Source organism: Chiloscyllium plagiosum, unplaced genomic scaffold (assembly GCF_037043375.1).
Source record: "Chiloscyllium plagiosum isolate Xiang-an unplaced genomic scaffold, Cpla_swu_hap1 HiC_scaffold_33, whole genome shotgun sequence".
In the NCBI taxonomy this organism is placed as follows: domain Eukaryota; kingdom Metazoa; phylum Chordata; class Chondrichthyes; order Orectolobiformes; family Hemiscylliidae; genus Chiloscyllium; species Chiloscyllium plagiosum.
The window spans coordinates 3,203,528-3,220,700 of NW_028270171.1; positions in this window are offsets into that span (position 1 = coordinate 3,203,528).

Genomic DNA, 17,173 nt, shown 5'->3' on the forward strand with positions numbered 1-17,173 from the left:
GAACAGGAGCTGCGTGTCGTAGTTGAGGTTACGCACCTGGCGGAAAAAATACGTCGCCAGGGCGCACCATCTAGGAGGAGGCTCGACGTAAAGGTATCGCCGCAAGGTCTGAAGGCGGAACGTCGCGACCTGGGTGCGGGCGCACACCAGCGACTGACCGCCCTCCTCAATAGGGAGACTCAGAGCCTGCGCGGCGACCCAGTGCATCTTTTTGTCCCAGAAGAAATCGACCAACGTTCTCTGGATGCCAGCGACAAAGCCAAGAGGAGGGACCAAAGTGACCAGCCGGTACCACAGCATGGCGGCCACCAGCTGGTTTATGACCAGCACTCGACTCCTGTAAGATAGCACTCGGAGCAGTCCTGTCCAGCGGCCTAGGCGAGCCGAGACTTTGGCCTCCAGCTCCTGCCAGTTGGCCGGCCAGGATTCCTCAGCCGGGCTGAGGTAGACCCCCAGGTAGAGGAGATGGGTGGTACTCCAGCTGAACCCCCGTAACTCCTCCGGCAGAGAGTCCACCCGCCACGGGCCGACCAGTAGTCCGGAACATTTGGCCCAGTTGATCCTGGCGGAAGACGCCGCCGAGTACACGGCCTGGCACTCGCGCATCCTCCCCAGGTCAGCCGGGTCGGTGAAAGTGAGGAGCACGTCGTCGGCGTAGGCCGAGAGGACCACCCCCGTGCCCGCGCCGCGCAGAACCAGCCCCGACAACCTCCTCCGCAAGAGGCGCAGGAAAGGCTCCACGCACAGGGAATACAGCTGGCCGGACAGGGGGCAGCCTTGACGCACTCCTCTCCCGAAGCGAAGGGGCGCCGTCAGGGACCCGTTAACTTTAACCAGACACTCTGCGGCGGCGTACAAAAGTCGGATCCGGGCGACGAACTGCGCCCCGAACCCGAATGCCCGCAGAGTCCCGAGCAGGTACTCGTGATCGACCCTGTCGAACGCCTTCTCCTGGTCGAGAGACAGGAAGGCGCTCGGCAGACCAGCCCGTCGACAGAAATGGATCAGGTCCCGGACCAGGTGGACGTTATCGTGTATCCTCCGGCCCGGGACCGTGTAGGACTGGTCCGGGTGGATCATGTGGGCCAGCACGGAGGCCAGGCGAGAAGACAACACCCTGGCGAAGATTTTGTAATCCGTGCCGAGGAGGGAGACCGGACGCCAGTTCTTTAAGGAACGAAGGTCCCCCTTCTTTGGCAGCAGGACGATGACCGCCCTGCGCCAAGAAAGGGGCAGCTGTCCGGCATTTAAACACTCCCCCAGGACCTGTGCGTAGTCGCTCCCCAGGACGTCCCAGAACGCCCTGAAGAACTCCACAGTCAGCCCGTCCAGCCCCGGGGTTTTGCCCCTCGAGAGCCGGTCGAGGGCGCCGGTCAGCTCCTCCAAAGTGACGGGAGCGTCGAGCCTTCCGGCGTCCTCCGGGCCGAGCTGCGGCAGGTCCTCCCACAGAACTCTGCGAGCATCCTCGCTGGACGGATCCGGAGAGAACAGGGCTGTGTAATAGTTTCGGACGTGGGCCCTGACGCCCTCCGGATCCGAGACGAGGGACCCGTCGTCGGCCAGCAGCACAAGGAGCTGCTGACGGGTGCCACGCCTTTTTTCCAGCGAGTAGAAGAAGGGGGAGCCGCGGTCCAGGTCCTGGAGGAGCTGGATCCGCGACCTCACGTACGCGCCCCGAGCCCCGACGAGCTGCAGGTCCCGGAGCGCGGCCTTCTTCTCTTCGTACACCCCGCGCAGGGCCGGGTCCGCGTCGGGCTGACCGAGGCGTGACTCCAGGTCGAGCAACTCCCTCTCCAACTCCCCGATCCTGGATTTCCGCCTCTTCGTCGACCCCCTCGCGTACTCCTGACAGAAGACGCGGACGTGAGCCTTGCCCACGTCCCACCATAGCCTCAGGGAGGGGAAGCTTCCCCGCTTCCTTCTCCAGCCGGCCCAGAAGCGACGAAACGAGTCCCGGAACCGCTCGTCCTCCAGCAGCAGGTTGTTAAAGTGCCAGTACGCGGAGCCGAGCCTGGCGCCGAACGGAAGGAGTTCCGCCCACACCAGGTGGTGGTCCGTGCACGACACCTGCCGCATGGAGGCCTTCGGGAAACAGGAGGCGTACGCCCGCGAAACGTACAGGCGGTCGATTCTGGACACTCCGACCCCAGGCCTCACGAAGGTGAAGGCGATGGAGTCGGGATGGAGATTCCGCCAGACGTCCACCAGGTCGAAGGACTTGACCAAGTCCCCCAACCTCTTCCCTGACGCGCGGTCAGTGCGGGCACCGCCGTGGTCCCTGCCCTCGAGGACGCAATTAAAATCTCCCCCGAGGACGACGCACTGGCCCTCGTCGATGGAAGCGAGATGAGCGGACACTTCTTGGAAGAAGCTCGCTTGCCTCGGCCCGGCCGGGGGAGCGTAGACGTTCACCAAGTGAAGCACCGCGCCCCCCAGCCGAACCGTCAGGTGAAGCAAACGGCCTGGCACTGGCTCCCTGACCCCCAAGATCTCCGGCTGAAAATGCGGGGCCAACAGGATAGCCACCCCGCCAGATCTGCGGGTGAGGTGACTCATGTAGACCCCCCCTCGCCACTCCAGGAGCCAGGTGGCTTCGTCTCCCGGGGTAGTGTGGGTTTCTTGCAGGAAGCACACCGCATACCTCCCGTCCCGAAGGACCGAGAGGGTCTGGAATCTGCGCTGCGACTCCCTGCTGCCGTTGATGTTGAGGCTGGCTATAGTTGTCTCCATGTCGGAAGCGTTGTGCAACCACCACCAGTACAATTAACAAACCCGTGTATATATTTACAGGGAGGACGAGGGAGGGGCACTGAAGTCCCTCGCCCTCACCAGGAGTGCTCCCAGGAAGTTCCTGACTCGCTTTCGCTCATTGACATCGAGCCCAGGCGCCTGGCGGGCAGCGAGGGCCGACCAGTAAACTTTCTCAAAAGAGCTCCAGCGGTCGAGCGCCAGTTGGGCTCTATCCCGGCGACTCCGAGTTTCCTCGACAAATTCCCGGAGTTCCTCGAGGGGGATGAGGGAGAGATCGGTGGGGGGCACCCGGGACTCAAAAAAGTCACTGCAGACGGAGTCCGCGTCGTCCCCGGTGTCCGCCACCGATCCCGAACCCTCCTCCGGGAGGTCGCCCTCGGTCACCGACCCCTCCCCCACCGAGAGGATGGGGGCTGGTCCGGCGCCGCCAACCGGCCTCAAACCCCCGGCGACCCCACCCCCAGGGTCACCGGCGGTACCTTCCTCGACGCACCCCTTCCCGGAACGCCCCGAGTTCGGGTCGTCGGGCGGCAGAGGCTCGGGGCCCCGCTCCTCTCCCGACACCGGGACGCCTGGCTCCTCGGGGAAAAGGTCATCCCCCAGGAAAAGGTCATCCCCCAGGGCCAAGGCCCCCGGAAAAACAGTCTGGGAGGGAGGAGCGAGGATAACACCCTCCTCCCCTCCACCGCTCGACGACCCAGCAGAGGGTCCTCCGTCGTCGCCCGCACCACGGCCCTCGTGGTCATCGAGGTCCTCCCCAGGGGCCGGAGGAGTCAAGGCAGCAGGAGGCCCTGCTGTAGCCCCCAGGGGTTTGGGCGAGTCGGGCCGCGGTGCGGGACAGTCGAGGGGCACCGTTGGCTCGTCCCCCGGAGAGGGGCAGCGCCGCCGGCGCGCTGCAGGAGAGTCCCTCCCCTCCAAGGGCCGGTGCCTCTTCCCCAGAGAGACCGGGGGGGATTTCTGGGCCTTCCCCTCCCCGCCCACCTCGGTGGTCATGGGGCCCGGGGTCCCTCCCCCCAGCCTTTCCCGGAATACGAATGGCTGGGGGAAGACAGGGGGCGTGGCCAGGGTGGGGAGGGCCAGCCGTGTCACTTCCTTCCCCACCCCCGGTTTATCAGGTGAGGGTGGGCGGGGCAGGGGCCTAGTTCCCTCTCCGGGGCCCGGAGACACGGCCGTTGCAGGAGGCGGAACAGCGGTGGCCTCCCCCAGGTTAGTGCCAGGGCGTGGCTGGGTTGGGCAGGGCTCGGGCTCGGGGGCCCCCGGGCCAGGTGTTAAAGCCCGAGGGGTTTCTCCATCGGGGTGGGGAGTGGGTGTAGTGTCATTGGGGTCAGGGTCAGGTACAGGTTCGGGGGTTTGAGGGTCAGGGGTCCCGCGCCGGGGCGACGCTGGCACGGCCGCAGGGGCATTGTCGTGCCGGGGCGGGGTAGGTCGTGGGCTAGGTTCCGGGGAAGGGGATAGGGTGGTCTCCCCATGGGCGGGCTTGACGCGTCGCGTCTTTCTCTGCGCCTTCTGGCCTGCCGGACGCTCACCCCCCTCCCTGCCAGAGGCTGGAGCATTGGGAGCCTCTGGCTTAGCCTCCGGTGCCGGGGCCTGTGGTGTTGACTTCGGGGGAGGGGGAGTGGGTGCGGCGGCACCACCGTCAGCCATTGGTGTGGGCTGGGCGGCTTTCTGGGCGGGGCAGTTTTTTCGTATGTGCCCTACCTCGCGGCACAGGTGGCACCGCACGCCGTCCGCCGTCCAGAAGGCGCGATAGGCCGCGCCCTCATGGAGGACAGTAAATGAGCCCTCGGTGACCTCCTCCCGGGCCAGGCAAATGAACACCTGGCGCCGGAAGGAGTAAACGTGTCGGAGGGCAGGGTCCTTCAGACCGAGCAGGAGCGGCTGGACACCCGACCGGATCTCCCCCAGGGTGTTGAGGTGGGGGAGGAGGAGCTCGCTGGCAATGAAGGGCGGGACGTTAGAGATCACGACCCTCTGGGCCGTAACCTCCAGAGGGTCGACGGGCAAATGTGTCCCGCCCACAGCGAGCCCCCTCTCCACGGCCAGGTGGACCGCCTGCTCGGTCCTCAGGAAAAATACGGCCTTCCCGTACATGCGGGCCGCAGCGACGATGGCCAGTGGGCCGACCACACTAGCCATGGCCTTGCTGCAGGCCTCGATGGTCATGTTGGGGTGGGGATAGGCCTTGACCCCCAGGCGTTTGGTCAGGTGCCTGAAGGGGGTCGACGTCGCAGCCGGGGTTGTGGGAGCCGGGCCCAAGGCAGCGGCTACCCCGGCGTAGGTGCGGCTGGGCCCGGCGACTTTGGGGCTCGCCATATTCTGCCGCTTTGTACTTCTGCCCCAGGCAGCGGTGGAGGTGGGCCCCTGGTAGCAGCAGTGGTGGAGGGGCCCGAGGCGAGTCGCCAAAGGCAAGTCCCAGGCAGCGACAGCGGTGGCAGAAGCGGACCTCGGGCGAGTCCAAGGTAAGCCCTCGGTCGCAGTGGTGGGGGCAGACCTGTTGGGGAGAGTCCCCGAGGCAAGTCCCAGGCAGCCCCAAAGTCGAGTCCCAGGCAGTAGTGGTGGAGATGGGCCCAAGGCGAGTCCCAGGCAGCAGCGGTGGAGGCAGGCCTCTGGCGAGTCCTGGGAAGTCCCCTCGGTTGCAGTGGTGGGGGCAGACCTGTTGGGGAGGGTCCCCAAGGCAAGTCCCAGGCAGCCCCAAGCCGAGTCCCAGGCAGCAGTTGCGGAGGCAGGCCTCAGACCACAGCAGCAGCGGTGGAGGTCCCGCGAGGGGCCCCAAGGCAAGTCCCAGGCTGTATTGGAGGCAGGCCCCAAGCAGCAACAGCCGAGACAGGTCCGGGCAGAGCCCCAGAGACCTGCAGTGGCGAGGCCTAGGCCGCAGCTCCAAGACCAGGAGCCAGACCAAAAAGGCTCCCACCTCCTGCCTTTCTCCTTCTTCTTCTTTCTCCCTTCCTGTGTGAGGCAATAGCAGAGGAGAGTCCCCTCACTCACTCACTCACTCACTCACTCACTCACTCACTCACTCACTCACTCACTCACTCACTCACTCACTCACTCACTCACTCACGCCGGCGCGCTGCAGGAGAGTCCCTCCCCTCTAAGGGCCGGTGCCTCTTCCCCAGAGAGACCGGGGGGGGGATTTATTTTTTTTTTTTTTTTTTTTTTTTTCTTTTTTTTTTTTTCCCCCTTTAACCCCCACACTACCACCTAAGTGCGGTAGTGCTTATTTTTTCCCCAGCACCCATGGTGTGTGTGTGCAGGTGTGAGACACAGTGAAAGACACAAAGTGCACCAATCTTTATTCAATTTCCACCACCAGGAATATAGGAAAACACCCGGGTGGCCAGTGACAAACACTGCCCTTCACATCAAAGGGCAGTGCTGTGTGATCAAAACAGTGAAGGGGAGGGTAGGGACTAAATCAAAATAGAGTTGGAGGGAGAAATGATGCACTCCACTCCCTGCGGCGCCCACCTCTCCCTGAACAACTCCAGGGTGTTGGTGGACACCGCGTGCTCCTTCTCCAAGGACACCCGGGCTCTAACATAACCGCGGAAGAGGGGCAGGCAGTCGGCCCTAACGACCCCCTCCACGGCCCGCTGCCTGGACCTGTTGATGGCCAGCTTGGCCAGGCCCAGGAGCAGACCCACGAGGAGGTCTTCAGACCTGCCCTCCTTCCTCCGTACCGGGTGCCCAAAGATCAGGAGCGTGGGACTGAAGTGCAGCCAAAAACAGAGGAGAAGGTTTTTAAGGAAATCAAAAAGGGAGTGCAAACGCCCACACCCAATATATACATGGTCCACGGACTCCACAGCGCCACAGAACAAGCAGTTGGGCTGGGAGTCCGTGAACCACCGCAATCTGCGGTTGCAGGGGACTGCTGCGTGCAGCACCCTCCACCCCAGATCCCCGAGAGAAAGGGGGAGGACTCCCGCGTAGAGAGCCCTCCACTGGGGATCCCCACCGCCCGGTGGCAAATGGGCACGCCAAGGCGTGTCCGGACGGTGGATGAGGGAGAAGAGGTGGATGGTGTGCAGCAGCAGTCGGTACAGGGCTCTCCTTTTCACCTCCCGAAACAAAACAAAGTTAAAATTTCGGAGGCGGCTCAGGTTGTGGGGCACAGGCTCCCGCGGGAAGTACGGGACCTTGGGGCCAATGTGAAATTCCGTCCGGGCTGGGGTGAGCTCGGACGGGATCCCACCGCACACCTGAGCGTCCTCCAACTGGTGCACTACGTCGGGTCCGAGCACCGCCGTTTTGAGGCGTCGGATGGCGGTGGCCACGTACTGGACGTCTACCGCCGCCCTGCCTGCTATGTCCTGCGGCAGCGTCCAGCCCAGGCCCCCGGCACCCAGCACGTCCCCGACCCTGGTCACCCTCGCCGCCGCGGCCCTCTCCTCCGACAGCCACTCGAACCCGCGAGTACGGAGGTGCGGATTCCTGAGCAACGGCTCCCTGACGACAGCCGCTACTCCAGCCGGAGGGTAGGCGCGACGCGATTCGACCATGTTCCAGACAGTGATCAGGTCCTGGTAAAAGACAGGCAGCGTCTTGAGGGCGACCTGCAAACCGTCACGGTCGACGAACAGGAGCTGCGTGTCGTAGTTGAGGTTACGCACCTGGCGGAAAAAATACGTCGCCAGGGCGCACCATCTAGGAGGAGGCTCGACGTAAAGGTATCGCCGCAAGGTCTGAAGGCGGAACGTCGCGACCTGGGTGCGGGCGCACACCAGCGACTGACCGCCCTCCTCAATAGGGAGACTCAGAGCCTGCGCGGCGACCCAGTGCATCTTTTTGTCCCAGAAGAAATCGACCAACGTTCTCTGGATGCCAGCGACAAAGCCAAGAGGAGGGACCAAAGTGACCAGCCGGTACCACAGCATGGCGGCCACCAGCTGGTTTATGACCAGCACTCGACTCCTGTAAGATAGCACTCGGAGCAGTCCTGTCCAGCGGCCTAGGCGAGCCGAGACTTTGGCCTCCAGCTCCTGCCAGTTGGCCGGCCAGGATTCCTCAGCCGGGCTGAGGTAGACCCCCAGGTAGAGGAGATGGGTGGTACTCCAGCTGAACCCCCGTAACTCCTCCGGCAGAGAGTCCACCCGCCACGGGCCGACCAGTAGTCCGGAACATTTGGCCCAGTTGATCCTGGCGGAAGACGCCGCCGAGTACACGGCCTGGCACTCGCGCATCCTCCCCAGGTCAGCCGGGTCGGTGAAAGTGAGGAGCACGTCGTCGGCGTAGGCCGAGAGGACCACCCCCGTGCCCGCGCCGCGCAGAACCAGCCCCGACAACCTCCTCCGCAAGAGGCGCAGGAAAGGCTCCACGCACAGGGAATACAGCTGGCCGGACAGGGGGCAGCCTTGACGCACTCCTCTCCCGAAGCGAAGGGGCGCCGTCAGGGACCCGTTAACTTTAACCAGACACTCTGCGGCGGCGTACAAAAGTCGGATCCGGGCGACGAACTGCGCCCCGAACCCGAATGCCCGCAGAGTCCCGAGCAGGTACTCGTGATCGACCCTGTCGAACGCCTTCTCCTGGTCGAGAGACAGGAAGGCGCTCGGCAGACCAGCCCGTCGACAGAAATGGATCAGGTCCCGGACCAGGTGGACGTTATCGTGTATCCTCCGGCCCGGGACCGTGTAGGACTGGTCCGGGTGGATCATGTGGGCCAGCACGGAGGCCAGGCGAGAAGACAACACCCTGGCGAAGATTTTGTAATCCGTGCCGAGGAGGGAGACCGGACGCCAGTTCTTTAAGGAACGAAGGTCCCCCTTCTTTGGCAGCAGGACGATGACCGCCCTGCGCCAAGAAAGGGGCAGCTGTCCGGCATTTAAACACTCCCCCAGGACCTGTGCGTAGTCGCTCCCCAGGACGTCCCAGAACGCCCTGAAGAACTCCACAGTCAGCCCGTCCAGCCCCGGGGTTTTGCCCCTCGAGAGCCGGTCGAGGGCGCCGGTCAGCTCCTCCAAAGTGACGGGAGCGTCGAGCCTTCCGGCGTCCTCCGGGCCGAGCTGCGGCAGGTCCTCCCACAGAACTCTGCGAGCATCCTCGCTGGACGGATCCGGAGAGAACAGGGCTGTGTAATAGTTTCGGACGTGGGCCCTGACGCCCTCCGGATCCGAGACGAGGGACCCGTCGTCGGCCAGCAGCACAAGGAGCTGCTGACGGGTGCCACGCCTTTTTTCCAGCGAGTAGAAGAAGGGGGAGCCGCGGTCCAGGTCCTGGAGGAGCTGGATCCGCGACCTCACGTACGCGCCCCGAGCCCCGACGAGCTGCAGGTCCCGGAGCGCGGCCTTCTTCTCTTCGTACACCCCGCGCAGGGCCGGGTCCGCGTCGGGCTGACCGAGGCGTGACTCCAGGTCGAGCAACTCCCTCTCCAACTCCCCGATCCTGGATTTCCGCCTCTTCGTCGACCCCCTCGCGTACTCCTGACAGAAGACGCGGACGTGAGCCTTGCCCACGTCCCACCATAGCCTCAGGGAGGGGAAGCTTCCCCGCTTCCTTCTCCAGCCGGCCCAGAAGCGACGAAACGAGTCCCGGAACCGCTCGTCCTCCAGCAGCAGGTTGTTAAAGTGCCAGTACGCGGAGCCGAGCCTGGCGCCGAACGGAAGGAGTTCCGCCCACACCAGGTGGTGGTCCGTGCACGACACCTGCCGCATGGAGGCCTTCGGGAAACAGGAGGCGTACGCCCGCGAAACGTACAGGCGGTCGATTCTGGACACTCCGACCCCAGGCCTCACGAAGGTGAAGGCGATGGAGTCGGGATGGAGATTCCGCCAGACGTCCACCAGGTCGAAGGACTTGACCAAGTCCCCCAACCTCTTCCCTGACGCGCGGTCAGTGCGGGCACCGCCGTGGTCCCTGCCCTCGAGGACGCAATTAAAATCTCCCCCGAGGACGACGCACTGGCCCTCGTCGATGGAAGCGAGATGAGCGGACACTTCTTGGAAGAAGCTCGCTTGCCTCGGCCCGGCCGGGGGAGCGTAGACGTTCACCAAGTGAAGCACCGCGCCCCCCAGCCGAACCGTCAGGTGAAGCAAACGGCCTGGCACTGGCTCCCTGACCCCCAAGATCTCCGGCTGAAAATGCGGGGCCAACAGGATAGCCACCCCGCCAGATCTGCGGGTGAGGTGACTCATGTAGACCCCCCCTCGCCACTCCAGGAGCCAGGTGGCTTCGTCTCCCGGGGTAGTGTGGGTTTCTTGCAGGAAGCACACCGCATACCTCCCGTCCCGAAGGACCGAGAGGGTCTGGAATCTGCGCTGCGACTCCCTGCTGCCGTTGATGTTGAGGCTGGCTATAGTTGTCTCCATGTCGGAAGCGTTGTGCAACCACCACCAGTACAATTAACAAACCCGTGTATATATTTACAGGGAGGACGAGGGAGGGGCACTGAAGTCCCTCGCCCTCACCAGGAGTGCTCCCAGGAAGTTCCTGACTCGCTTTCGCTCATTGACATCGAGCCCAGGCGCCTGGCGGGCAGCGAGGGCCGACCAGTAAACTTTCTCAAAAGAGCTCCAGCGGTCGAGCGCCAGTTGGGCTCTATCCCGGCGACTCCGAGTTTCCTCGACAAATTCCCGGAGTTCCTCGAGGGGGATGAGGGAGAGATCGGTGGGGGGCACCCGGGACTCAAAAAAGTCACTGCAGACGGAGTCCGCGTCGTCCCCGGTGTCCGCCACCGATCCCGAACCCTCCTCCGGGAGGTCGCCCTCGGTCACCGACCCCTCCCCCACCGAGAGGATGGGGGCTGGTCCGGCGCCGCCAACCGGCCTCAAACCCCCGGCGACCCCACCCCCAGGGTCACCGGCGGTACCTTCCTCGACGCACCCCTTCCCGGAACGCCCCGAGTTCGGGTCGTCGGGCGGCAGAGGCTCGGGGCCCCGCTCCTCTCCCGACACCGGGACGCCTGGCTCCTCGGGGAAAAGGTCATCCCCCAGGAAAAGGTCATCCCCCAGGGCCAAGGCCCCCGGAAAAACAGTCTGGGAGGGAGGAGCGAGGATAACACCCTCCTCCCCTCCACCGCTCGACGACCCAGCAGAGGGTCCTCCGTCGTCGCCCGCACCACGGCCCTCGTGGTCATCGAGGTCCTCCCCAGGGGCCGGAGGAGTCAAGGCAGCAGGAGGCCCTGCTGTAGCCCCCAGGGGTTTGGGCGAGTCGGGCCGCGGTGCGGGACAGTCGAGGGGCACCGTTGGCTCGTCCCCCGGAGAGGGGCAGCGCCGCCGGCGCGCTGCAGGAGAGTCCCTCCCCTCCAAGGGCCGGTGCCTCTTCCCCAGAGAGACCGGGGGGGATTTCTGGGCCTTCCCCTCCCCGCCCGCCTCGGTGGTCATGGGGCCCGGGGTCCCTCCCCCCAGCCTTTCCCGGAATACGAATGGCTGGGGGAAGACAGGGGGCGTGGCCAGGGTGGGGAGGGCCAGCCGTGTCACTTCCTTCCCCACCCCCGGTTTATCAGGTGAGGGTGGGCGGGGCAGGGGCCTAGTTCCCTCTCCGGGGCCCGGAGACACGGCCGTTGCAGGAGGCGGAACAGCGGTGGCCTCCCCCAGGTTAGTGCCAGGGCGTGGCTGGGTTGGGCAGGGCTCGGGCTCGGGGGCCCCCGGGCCAGGTGTTAAAGCCCGAGGGGTTTCTCCATCGGGGTGGGGAGTGGGTGTAGTGTCATTGGGGTCAGGGTCAGGTACAGGTTCGGGGGTTTGAGGGTCAGGGGTCCCGCGCCGGGGCGACGCTGGCACGGCCGCAGGGGCATTGTCGTGCCGGGGCGGGGTAGGTCGTGGGCTAGGTTCCGGGGAAGGGGATAGGGTGGTCTCCCCATGGGCGGGCTTGACGCGTCGCGTCTTTCTCTGCGCCTTCTGGCCTGCCGGACGCTCACCCCCCTCCCTGCCAGAGGCTGGAGCATTGGGAGCCTCTGGCTTAGCCTCCGGTGCCGGGGCCTGTGGTGTTGACTTCGGGGGAGGGGGAGTGGGTGCGGCGGCACCACCGTCAGCCATTGGTGTGGGCTGGGCGGCTTTCTGGGCGGGGCAGTTTTTTCGTATGTGCCCTACCTCGCGGCACAGGTGGCACCGCACGCCGTCCGCCGTCCAGAAGGCGCGATAGGCCGCGCCCTCATGGAGGACAGTAAATGAGCCCTCGGTGACCTCCTCCCGGGCCAGGCAAATGAACACCTGGCGCCGGAAGGAGTAAACGTGTCGGAGGGCAGGGTCCTTCAGACCGAGCAGGAGCGGCTGGACACCCGACCGGATCTCCCCCAGGGTGTTGAGGTGGGGGAGGAGGAGCTCGCTGGCAATGAAGGGCGGGACGTTAGAGATCACGACCCTCTGGGCCGTAACCTCCAGAGGGTCGACGGGCAAATGTGTCCCGCCCACAGCGAGCCCCCTCTCCACGGCCAGGTGGACCGCCTGCTCGGTCCTCAGGAAAAATACGGCCTTCCCGTACATGCGGGCCGCAGCGACGATGGCCAGTGGGCCGACCACACTAGCCATGGCCTTGCTGCAGGCCTCGATGGTCATGTTGGGGTGGGGATAGGCCTTGACCCCCAGGCGTTTGGTCAGGTGCCTGAAGGGGGTCGACGTCGCAGCCGGGGTTGTGGGAGCCGGGCCCAAGGCAGCGGCTACCCCGGCGTAGGTGCGGCTGGGCCCGGCGACTTTGGGGCTCGCCATATTCTGCCGCTTTGTACTTCTGCCCCAGGCAGCGGTGGAGGTGGGCCCCTGGTAGCAGCAGTGGTGGAGGGGCCCGAGGCGAGTCGCCAAAGGCAAGTCCCAGGCAGCGACAGCGGTGGCAGAAGCGGACCTCGGGCGAGTCCAAGGTAAGCCCTCGGTCGCAGTGGTGGGGGCAGACCTGTTGGGGAGAGTCCCCGAGGCAAGTCCCAGGCAGCCCCAAAGTCGAGTCCCAGGCAGTAGTGGTGGAGATGGGCCCAAGGCGAGTCCCAGGCAGCAGCGGTGGAGGCAGGCCTCTGGCGAGTCCTGGGAAGTCCCCTCGGTTGCAGTGGTGGGGGCAGACCTGTTGGGGAGGGTCCCCAAGGCAAGTCCCAGGCAGCCCCAAGCCGAGTCCCAGGCAGCAGTTGCGGAGGCAGGCCTCAGACCACAGCAGCAGCGGTGGAGGTCCCGCGAGGGGCCCCAAGGCAAGTCCCAGGCTGTATTGGAGGCAGGCCCCAAGCAGCAACAGCCGAGACAGGTCCGGGCAGAGCCCCAGAGACCTGCAGTGGCGAGGCCTAGGCCGCAGCTCCAAGACCAGGAGCCAGACCAAAAAGGCTCCCACCTCCTGCCTTTCTCCTTCTTCTTCTTTCTCCCTTCCTGTGTGAGGCAATAGCAGAGGAGAGTCCCCTCACTCACTCACTCACTCACTCACTCACTCACTCACTCACTCACTCACTCACTCACTCACGCCGGCGCGCTGCAGGAGAGTCCCTCCCCTCTAAGGGCCGGTGCCTCTTCCCCAGAGAGACCGGGGGGGGGATTTATGGGCCTTCCCCTCCCCGCCCGCATCGGTGGTCATGGGGCCCCGGGGTCCCTCCCCCCAGCCTTTCCAGGAATACGAACGGCTGGGGGAAGACAGGGGGCGTGGCCAGGGTGGGGAGGGCCATCCATGTCACTTCCTACCCCGCCCCCGGTTTATCAGGTGAGGGCGGGCGGGGCAGGGGCCCAGTTCCCTCTCCGGGGCCCGGAGACACGGTCGCCGCAGGAGGTGGGCCAGCGGTGGTTCCCCCCAGGTTAATGCCAGGGTGTGGCTGGGTTGGGCAGGGCTCGGGCTCGGGCGCCCCCGGGCCAGGTGTCACGGCACCAGGGTCCGGCGTTAAAGCCCGAGGGGTTTCTCCATCGGGGTGGGGAGTGGGTGTGGTGTCAGGGTCAGGTACAGGTTCGGGGGTTTGAGGGTCAGGGTTCCCGCGCCGGGGCGACGCTGGCACGGCCGCAGGGGCATTGTCGTGCCGGGGCAGGGCAGGTTGTGGGCTAGGTTCCGGGGAAGGGGATAGGGTGGTCTCCCCGTGGGCAGACCTGACGCGCCGCGTCTTTTTCGGCGCCTTCTGGCCGGCCGGACGCTCACCCCCCTCCCTGCCAGAGGCTGGAACGTTGCAAGCCTCTGGCTTCGGTGCCGGGGCTGGAGGTGTTGGCTTCGGGGGAGGGGTGGGGGGGGGGGGGGAGAGAGAGAGTGTGTGTGCGGCGGCATCACCATCAGCTGTTGGCGCGGGCTGGGCATCCTTCTGGGTGGGGCAGTTTTTCCTTATGTGCCCCACCTCGTGGCACAGGTGGCACTGCACGCCGTCCAGAAGGCGCGGTAGGCCACGCCCTCGTGGAGGACCGTAAAATTACCCTCGGTGACCTCCTCCCGGGCCAAGCAAATAAAGACCTGGCACCGGAAGGAGTTGATGTGTCTTATGGCAGGGTCTTTCAGACCGAGCAGGAGCGGCTGGGCCCCCGACCGGATTTCCCCCAGGGTGATGAGGTGGGGAGGCAGGCCCTTGGTCGCAGTGGTGGGGGCAAACCTGTTGGGGAGGATCCCCAAGGCAAATCACAGGCAGCCCCAAAATTGAGTCCCAGGCAGCAGCAGTGGAGGTGGGCCTTCAGCAGTGGCAGTGGTGGAGGTCCTGGGAGGGGCCCCAAGGTAAGTCCCAGGCAGCAGCAGTGAGGTAGGCCCCAAGCAGCAACAACTGAGGCAGGTCTCGGTGGGGTCCCAGAGACCAGCAGTGGGAGTGCTGGTCTCTTCTCCTCCTTCTCCTTCTCCTTCTCCTTCTCTTTCTTCCTTCCTCTCTCTGTAGGGCAGCTGGTCTAGGGAGAGTCCTTCAAGGAGAGTCCTTGCGCAAACACTCAAGTGGCCAGTGACAAACACTGCCCTTCACATCAGAGGGCAGTGCTGTGTGATCAAAAACAGTGAAGGGGAGGGTAGGGACTAAATCAAAATAGAGTTGGAGGGAAACACTCCTTTTTTTTTTTTGTTTTTTGGTTTTTTTCTTTTTCTTTTTTATTTAACCCCCACACTACCACCTAAGTGTGGTAGTGCTTATTATTTTTTTCCCCACCACCCATGGTGTGTGTGTGCAGGTGTGAGACACAGTGAAAGACACAAAGTGCACGAATCTTTATTCAAATTGCACCACCAGGAAGATAGGAGAACACCCGGGTGGCCAGTGACAAACACTGCCCTTAACACTCCTTTTTTTTTTCTTTTCTTAATCTCCTGTTAATTTTTCTTTTTTTTTCTTCTTTTTTTTTATAATTTAACCCCCACACTACCACCTAATGAGGTAGTGCTTATTTTTTCCCCCAGCACCCATGGTGTGTGTGTGCAGAGGTGAGACACAGTGAAAGACACAAAGTGTACAAATCTTTATTCAAATTGCACCACCAGGAAGATAGGAGAACACCCGGGTGGCCAGTGACAAACACTGCCCTTAACACTCCTTTTTTTTTAAAAGGGCAGTGCTGTGTTAGATCCCCTGTTTGTTTGTTTTTTAAAACCCCCACACTACCGCCTAAGTGCAGTACTGCTTATTTTATCCCCAGCACCCATGGTGTGTGTGTGTGCAGGGGTGAGACACAGTGAAAGACACAAAGTGCACGAATCTTTATTCAAATTCCACCACCAGGAAGATAGGAAAACACCCGGGTGGCCAGTGACAAACACTGCCCTTAACACTCCGTTTTTTTTTGGTTTTTTTTGACACCGCGTGCTCCTGGTTATTTTTTTTTTCTCTTTTTTTTCCTATCCTGTGTTTTTTTTTATTTTAACCCCCACACTACCACCTAAGTGCGGTAGTGCTTATTTTATCCCCAGAACCCATGGTACACTCCTTTTTTTTTTCTTCTTTTTTTTTTCTGTGCAGATGTGAGACACAGTGGAAGACACAAAGTGCACCAATTCTCCTGGTTATATTTTTTTTTTCGTTTATTTTTTTTTATTATTTTATATTATTTTTTTTTTCTTTTTTTATTTTTTTTTATTTTAACCCCCACACTACCACCTAAGTGCGGTAGTGCTTATTTTATCCCCAGAACCCATGGTACACTCCTTTTTTGTCTGTCAGCCAGAACTCCCTGATTGGACCAGATTAACAGCTCCGATCAAGGAAATCATGCTCTATGAGGTCCACCTAACTGACCTCATTACAATCATGACACAGGGCTCTGGGAAAAGAGTGCACCTAATTAGGAAGCTCAGCACAGGCATGATGGGCTGTATGTCCTCCTGGGCTGCATTATTCTATAATACTGGGATAAGTACATCAGGGAGAAAGGAATAGAAAGAAATGCTGACAGTGATGACATGGAGTGAAAAGGACTTGCGCAAGATCTGCACAACTATCAGTGACTGGTGGACTGAATGGACTGTTTCTCTGCAGTGTTCTCCATTAAATAAAACTTTTAAAGCTGCCTTATGATTGGAGCTAAATGACAGAAACCCTTTTCTACCTTCAGTCATCTCATGAATAACAAATCCCTTTCCTTCTCTGAGTTCTCCTGTCCAGCTTACCTGTTAAATAAAGGCAGAGACAATTGGCATCGACCTTTTTTCACCAGCAAAATTCAGGAGAATAGGAGACTCTTCAATGCAATCATCTGCAGGTTCAGATTGAGAGACATGCTGCATCCTGATCGTGCTCAATTGTGTGAATGGCCTTGGACTGGATTGATGCATTATGTAAACAGGAAGACGTCACAAATGGTGCTGGAAAGCTGAGTGCTTTAAATTAGACATCACAGCTGTGATGTGACAGTGTGGGTGTCACCGAAACTGTAATACAGGCATGGGAACTATCCAGAGGCAACCTCTTCTGTAACAATGGCATCCAGCGATACCTGACCATTGGCACAGTGATCAATCTGTCAGCAGAGCATCTCTTACAATTTTATGTATGTTTAAAAGGACAAAGATATAAAATGGAAATTGTTTGGAAGTGAAATAGCAGTAGTTGAAGAGTTATTAATCTTCAGCCTGTTCTTATTTAAATAGCATCACAAATTACAGTCGCAAATGAGGAAAAATTAATGCAGCTCCCTCGACTGCAAATGTTAAACACCCCGAAGGACTCCAGATGGAGTCGCTTGTCTGAGGCTTGTGTGATCAAGCTAATGATGTCTGCTGCTAAGTGGTCCTTAGGTTATTGGAATTAGAAATGGAAACTACACTCCTCATTACCATGAGATCTCTCTGCGTATGTGATCTCCTTCACAAAATCATACACAAACCTCCGATTATGTTTCTCTAGCTGGATAATAACTTCAGCTTTCAATTGATAAGTATTCAAATATCCCACAGTCTCAGCATCATGACTGTGGCATTGTCAGCAGCTAGTGAACCAGAAGGATCTCAATGGGAAGTCCATTTGGACAGATAGAGACCCTGCTGGGCAGCCCAAGATTGAGCTGCTGCTCCTCCTCAATCAACCCATCAAGGAGGGGTCCACTGCTTCCAGCTCATTCCAACAGCACACCCGCTTCATTTCCAT